This window comes from Podarcis erhardii, assembly GCF_964252035.2.
Source record: "Podarcis erhardii genome assembly, chromosome: 14".
Taxonomy (NCBI): domain Eukaryota; kingdom Metazoa; phylum Chordata; class Lepidosauria; order Squamata; family Lacertidae; genus Podarcis; species Podarcis erhardii.
In genome coordinates this window covers 7,468,869-7,476,678 of record NC_138503.1, presented here as the reverse complement: position 1 = coordinate 7,476,678, position 7,810 = coordinate 7,468,869, and the positions used below count along the sequence as shown (strand labels likewise).

The following is a 7,810-nucleotide window of genomic DNA, read 5'->3' as shown; positions in this document are numbered from 1 at the left end:
TCTGCCTTGGTCAGACCCCACTATTTGGGAGACAGTGAAAGGATACAAAGACCCCCTGGCAGTGACAACTTGCCAGGCTACCCTTTTCAACAGTTGGCAAAAGTCATTTTAGCCAAGCTAATAGTTAATTAGCTAATTAATTAGTTGGTTTTTGACATCCCCCCTGAAGACTGGCTGTCTTTTGCTGTTTTTTTTAATAGCCCCCCCCCATCATTCAGTTTTTTATTCATTAATATTTGTAATAAATATTTCTACAAAGGGGGGAGACTGCACAGCACAAGACAGGATTCCAGCCCTGATAATCTGGCAGACTGGTAGCAAGAGACCATTCTGGCGCTCGAGAGTTTGATGCAAGATACAGGGTTGTGCCGGTAAGATTGGAGCTGCTTCTCTTTACAGTCTGAGCTTGGTCCTTCTCCAGTGTCTCCTTTTGGAGTTGTAGCTTATTTTATTGCCAGTTTTCATGCGGATTCATTGCGGGATGGGCCACTTCTGCTTCTGCTTCTTAGCAAGAAACCGCTTGATCTTGAACGTCTTGTGGGAAGACATACTTGAGCTCCACCAACCGCTCACCACAATGGCAACAAACAAAAAGAGCTGTTTTTTTAATAGTTTTGATTGACATTTTGTTTTTCCTTTGAACTTTAAAATTGCTCTAATAAAATGCCAAGGTAAAAACAATAAACAGAGAGAGGGAGGACAAAGGGACTTTGTGGTGAAGACTTTCGGCAAGCAGACACAGAGCAGCGGGCCCATCACTCCTGCATGGTTTCCAAGGAGGGTGTGAAGCCCGTCAGATTAGTGCCTTCCTTTCTCACACCCCTTCATCCCCCTCACTTTTGCTGTATGATTTACAACAGGAAGCGGGTGGCGTCATTAACCCCTGGGAACATTGTGAAATGGCTCCTAAAGTAGGATGACACTTTCAAATAATTAGATAATCATTATTAATTCATTTGTATTCAATTTAACAACTGTGATTGCAATCTGCTAATGTGACATTAGCAGGACGCTAAAATGTGTGTCTAAAGGAATTCCGAAGACAGTGAAAGATTGTGGGACTGGCAGGAGTAGATTCAAAGATGGGCTTTATTACTGATGTATAAAAATTATAAATGGCTTAATATGAAAAGAAATATCTAAGCGGTTGACATAAAATCCTCACCATCAATACACAGTCATATAAAAATACAACAATCAAATAAAACCTATTAAAAGCTTAATAAAAACAGGGGCGTCTTGTTCGTGTTCTCTTTTTTTTTAAAAAAAGATATTTATTAAGGTTTAACAATTACAAATAAAAGAAAAACAGACAATAATAATAAGAAAAAAATTACAATACTTCAAAACTAAAAGAAAATACAATACTAAAAAGAAAAAAGAAAAACAATACAACTAACAATAACATTTAAAAAACACTAACATCCAGTATTTTCATATCTTTATCTTTCATTTATTTATTTCCTTGACTTCCTCACGCCTCCCTTTTTGTATTCTAATTCATAATTGTTTCAGCAAGTCCTTTCCCTCTTTCTCAGATTTTGTTCCATAATTTATCTTAACGCAATTTAACCTTGAATTTTTCACTTTAACCCATTAACAATCCATTTTAACTTAATTCTTTACAACCTTTCTGCTAAGACCATGTAAATTCACTCCAGAATATTTCTAACATTCATTAATTTTACAATATTTTTAAAAATATACTTTAAAATCTTGTTCGTGTTCTCAGGCATCATTAACTGCCACTGACTGCAGAGAACAGGGCACTGGATGCCTCAACAGAGAGTGTATCAACAGCAGTATTCATGTTTTTCTAGGAAGGAAAAAGAGAGAAGAATGAAGCAAAGATGCAAGAAAGGGTTCCTTTCATTTGTCACACTTCCAGTACAGTTTTCCTAAGGAGAGCTCAGCTCAGTCATTGAAGCAAATGCAACAAGAAGAGCCCCACAGGAACTGAAGTTGTTGAAGCAGCTCCTTCGTTGTTCTCACTGGGATCATGGACTGCACCAGGAAGTTGAAAGAAAGGTTGGGGGGGGGGGAGATAGAAAAGAAAGTTGAAAGGAAAAGTCAAAAGAGTCAAAGCACTCCATAATGCTTGGGAGCTGTTCAAAACCACAAGATTAGAAGCTCCGCTGAAATGTTTGCCACAGATCAAGAAAAGTACCACCAGGGCCAAGAGGATGCCTTCCTTTAAAACAATGTGTGGATGAAGAAACCAAAAAGGAACACAAACATTGGCAAATAGGTAACTGGAGAAGCACCGTGCTAGAAACATGAAGACCAACAAGAAGCTCTTCAGAGGCCTTAGTAACAAGAGACTGGCTAGGGAGGTCACTGGACTTTTAGATGACAGGGGAGGCAAAGGTTTGGTAAAGGGCATACAGGTGCTCAGAGGCCCATTTGGAGAAGATGCATGTGGCCTTCTCAGAGGCTTTGAGAATATGATGCTGGATAAGACAGACTTCAGCTGGTAAGTTGTTCTTACATGGAAGGCTTGTGAGCCTTCTGTGTGATGACCTATTCGGAGCCAGAATTTCACATTTTTCTGGAACTATGGAATTGCTGTGAGGAACCTCTGCTGGCTGGAAACTTCATTTTGCTCCTTTGCAAGAGGATCTCTACGTGGGAGCTTTATGTTTGGTAGATTGGTCTAGATGGATGGGAGTTTGTAGTTCACCCAAATTGTATTTTACATGCTCACATTTTCACCATCCAAACCACAGGAGTTGATAGCCCTACATGGTCTCAATGATTTTCATATTATATCTGTTATCAGTGATATTCCTACGGGGCAGAAACCCTCCTGCCCCAGCATTCCATGATAAATGAGTAAGACGCAAGCTGTGATTGTGCATTAAACAAAAGGAATGTAGTTGGGCATCTGGTTGCCTTGCAAGTGTTTTAATCCCAGAATTGTCCAAGAAGATAGAAACCTGCTCTAAGGAAGTCCTCCATGCCCTGCAGAGGACATACTCTCTCCCTCTCTCTCTGTATTTGCCTCAGATGTCTCCCGTTAAATAGCACCCAGCCTATAAAGGTCTCATTGGAGACTGAAGCAACATTAACTCATTAAGTCAATAATTCATGGATTCTTTTATCCAAAGTGGCAACATCACACCATCAATTCGCAAAACAGCCACTTCTCCAAAGTGTGTGTGATGATAATAATGGATTTTCTAACAATACACTCTTGGAACAAGGTCACTGAGCACAGGCACAGGCGGACACAGTGGGGATCTGACCTGGGTTGGCAAAACAAGCTTTCTTATTGAACCTAATTATGAACTATCAAGATAATGGCCCCACACTAAACTGTTTCCTGGGGGATTATTTAGAAATGTGTCAGCCTTTTTAGGCTTAAATATCTGCTGTAAAGATAGAGCAGAAGATGGGAGTACAGGGCACATTACATCCTGACTACATCAGTGGAATTCCCAGCTCTCACACACGGCCTCTCGAGCTTAACTTGCCAACAATGGAGTTAAGATATATTAAGGAAACCTTCCTTAATGCCTCGTCATGAGCAGATAAGACAGGGAAACAAATTAACTGCTTGATCACAGGTACCTTCACCTCCAGTCCATCCACTTCCAGCCCATCTCCCAGAACACCTTCTTCTGTGGCCCAACACAGGAGCCATTGCAACCACATTGGCGGGGTGGGCAAGACGAGGTCCAAGGGAGAGGTTGCCAGTGTACTGGTGCCTCTCCATCACTGTTCTTGGAGCAGGATCAAGCAGAAGGGGATGGACTGGGGCCACAAGGGCATTGTGATGCATTTATGGCCAGGATTGGGCGTAACAGTTATGAAGAGAGGAACCACGCAGATTGCCATGCCTTCTGGAGGAGTCCTGCTTAGAAGAGAAGCAAGGAGTTTGTGTCTGTGCTGGGTTGCATCTTTCGCAATGAGCTTTGAAAGGGTCTCCTCAGATGCATTTGCAGCAACACAGAATGGAATCCATAACGTCTGCTTGGTGTTTCCTGAAGGAATTATATGCATATATGCTTCCTCTGTTTGGGTGGGGTACTTCAATGGTTAAACCCACATGATCCTGCATGCACATTTACCTACATTCACCAGGAAGACTCAATCCCAAAAAACATTAGGAAGCATCAGGTTGTAAAGTTGCTACAAGGCAGTCAGGGTGCATTTACCTGAGAGCAAGCGCCACCATGGCAGAACCCAAGAAGTGCAAAGGTGTTTGTTCATGTCCTTTGTTTTACTCTTGCCTAGTTTAGAGTTGGGATGCGGGTGGCGCTGTGTTCTAAACCACTAAGCCTAGGGCTTGCTGATTGGAAGGTTGGCAGTTCGAATCCCCGCGACAGGGTGAGTTCCCATTGTTCGGTCCCAGCTCCTGCCCACCTAGCACAGGGGTCAACAAACTTTTTCAGCAGGGGGCCAGTCCACTGTCCCTCAGACCTTGTGGGGGGCAGGACTATATTTTGAAAAAATAATAATGAATGAATTCCTATGCCCCACAAATAACCCAGAAATGCATTTTAAATAAAAGGACACATTCTACTCATGTAAAAACATGCTGATTCCTGGACCATCCGCGGGCTGGATTTAGAAGGCGATTGGGCCAGATCTGGCCCCCGGCTTTAGTTTGCCTACCCATGACCTAGCAGTTCAAAAGCACATCAAGTGCAAGTAGAGAAATAGGTACCACTCTGGTGGGAAGGTAAACAGCGTTTCTGTGCACTGCTCTAGTTCACCAGAAGTGGCTTAGTTATGCTGGCCACATGACCTGGAAGCTGTCTGCGGACAAACACTGGCTCCTTGGCCTATGGAGCAAGATGAGTGCTGCAACCCCAGAGTCATCTGCAACTGGACCTAATGGTCAGGGGTACCTTTGCCTTTAGTTTAGAGTCAAGTTTGAGCCTGTGCATCCCTTTTCCCGGGCAAGCCCTGGTCCACACCCCTTATTGACTTTCACAGACCTGGCTTTCTGGGCTATAGTCTTAGCAGTACCCCTCCTTCCTTCCTTCCCCTCCTTTCTCCCCTGGAGCCCCCTGTGCTTTGAAGGGAAGGTCCTCCCTTGGCAGAGTTCTCCTCCAGCTTACTTGGCCTGGCTCCAGAAGGCTGGCTGGCTGCCATTTGCCCTGCGGCAGTCTCCTCCTCCACTCCAGCCGACCCTGCAGAGTGCCTGAGTGGTGCCCTTCGCCTGTGTGTTCACCTTCCTTCGCTTGGCCTGCCACACAATGTCACATTCCAGGTTTCCACATGAGAGCACAATGTGCATCCAAAACTTTAGACCTGGAAGCAAAGAGAGAGGAGAGCTGCCTCTTGACAACGATATGAGGGTGTTTGTTTACTCCTTAGAGCTGCTGATTCCACTCTGGATCTCAGAAACAGCTTCTGTCATGAGGACACTTTCATTTACTGGTCCTTTCTCTGAAAGTTTGCAGACAATGACAATTCTCTCACATTTTACCACTGACAGGTGTGTGATGTGTTTTAAGAATTTTGTCTGTTTTCTGCATCTTGGCCTCCTGCAATTTGTGATGATAGAAAGAGCCCAATGACCACATTCTCCGCTCATGGAAGTGAGTTAACTACACTCATGTAGAGACCTGGACACAAACTGCAAGCAGAACTTTCTGAAACTGTGGATGGCATAGGATTCACTTCCATTGTTTGGAGTCCAGTAACACGGACCATGGGGTGGCGCTGTGGTGTAAACCACTGAGCCTTGGGCTTGCCAGTCGGAAGGTCAGTGGTTTGAATCCCCGCAAAGGGGTGAGCTCCTGTTGCTTAGTCCCTGCTCCTGCCAACCTAGCAGTTCGAAAGCACTTCAAGTGCAAGTAGATAAATAGGTACTGCTGCGGCAGGAAGGTAAACGGAGTTTCGGTGCACTGCTCTGGTTTCACCAGAAGCGGCTTAGTCATGCTGGCCACATGACCTGGAAAAACTGTCTGTGGACAAACGTTGGCTCCCTCAGCCAGTAAAGTGAGATGAGCGCTGCAACCCCAGAGTCGTTCACGACTGGACTTAACTGTCAGGGGTCTGTGACCCAACCACTCTGCAAGACTTGGCTGACTGTGGGCAGATTCACATATCCAGTTACCAGCACTGTACTTCTGCAATTGAAATTCCCCTATTCCCCCTCAGCTCACAGTCCATTCAGCAGCCATGCAGCCATCTGCCCACCGCCTACAACATTTGCAGAGGACAGTGGGCAACCCACTGCTGATCTCTATATTCTGACTACAGCAGGTGAAAGAGGCAAACATCTGGTGGCAGAAAGAGAGTGCCACCAGCACCAGCAGTTATGCAGAGGTTGGGGATCCTGTTGCTGCACAGGGACCTTCCACATCCTGCCCTCTCATCCCCACCCACAGCGTCTATGTTACAAGTTCACATTACCTTTTAAAGCATTCCCTTATTTGGGAAAGGAGATATTGAGTGCCTTTCAAGATGTGCCAGTGACACCGGGTTGCCCCCCAATATTTGGGGAGGCTGGCCCGCCCACATCACGTGTGTGTGTGTGTGTGATGTCATGTGTGCATTGTGTGATGTCACACATGTTTCCCAATGCCGCATAGGCTAGTGAAGCATTCCGCTTGGCTGTGTCGGTCCCCACAGCATCTCTCAAGGCTGGTGTGACCTCACACCATGCACACCAGTTCCTATGGCATCTCCTGACACCATGCAGGCAGGAGAAGCCTTCCACGATGTTATGCCGGGCCCCCTCAATATGGGGGGTGGCCCTAGGCCTCCTTCAAACAAATCTTGGGAGGGCAGAAAACACCTTTGCCCCCTAGAATTGGTGCGCCTGGGATCTCTTCACTGGTCTGGTCCTGCTAGCTAAGATAATGGGAGTTCATTCCAACAACAGCTAGAGACCCAAGTTTGAGAAACACTGGTTTACATGATGCAATATGGTGGTCTAGAAAAAAAACAGATGAGTCTGGGCGTGGGAAGCCCTGACTGATTTGCAGACACAAACAATGGGGAGCAATCCTTTGAAATGCAAACTCCTCCAAACTTTGTGATACAGTTCTCCAACCAAAAGCTGTGTGCAAAAGGACATATATTAGTGGAAACTGTGTGCAAAAGTGGTGCTGACTACATAAATTCTTCACATTAAGGGAAATTGCATACAAAATCACATGTATTAAAAGGAATGCACACACACATGAATTTTCATGAGACCTTTAAAAAAACAGATTGATGCAGAACTCAAGACTACTTCCGGTCTCAAGAAATGGGCAGACTAATCAATGGCTGAACCCCCCTCTGTGCTTCTGGCTCAGCAGCACTTCAACGTGTGGAAATCTGAGTATTTTTACAGGAATACCTGCTTGCATGAGGTTGTACTGCCTTAAATGAGACAAACACAATGTTATTTGGTACACAAGAAAAGAGGTGAAGTCGCTTCACATACAGCTCCAAGAGGCCTCTATTTAAAAAAAAAAACACCCTAGCAATTTTGTGATGCTCTAAAGTGGCCCTGATGATTGCTGCCCTCCTGTTGACTGGAGCAGTTTGAACTTCATCTGACATTCCAAGCTAGTTTTCTAAGTCAATATTACCACTGAACGGCGCCCATTGATCAGCCAAGTGAAGCAGCAAGAAATGGATTTGAGCCTGAGGAAAAACCATCACTGGGGAAGCTGCAGATGGGGCTGAGCTGGGAAGAATCCCTTGCCCTGTGAATGGGGCCTGCTCCACAGTGTTCCATAGGGTGGTGAGGTAACTGTGGAGCAGGTAAAGAGAGGCAGAAATGCTTAAACCTGGAGGGAAGCTGTAACTCCCTCTTTGCCCTGAGCAGGGGACAACATTGGCCAACTGGAAGAAACCTGTC

The 7,810-nt window shown here is 45.0% G+C and overlaps 1 pseudogene across 1 annotated transcript; it reads right to left on the bottom strand.

Moving 5' to 3' along the window:
• Nucleotides 1–213: 213 nt before the first annotated feature.
• LOC309328910 (large ribosomal subunit protein eL39 pseudogene) lies at nucleotides 214–6,505 on the bottom strand (annotated as a pseudogene). Its single transcript, XR_014161601.1, has 3 exons — nucleotides 6,370–6,505; nucleotides 5,067–5,259; nucleotides 214–597 (listed from the first exon to the last, which is right to left on the bottom strand). The product of XR_014161601.1 is annotated as a large ribosomal subunit protein eL39 pseudogene (transcript).
• Nucleotides 6,506–7,810: the final 1,305 nt, after the last annotated feature.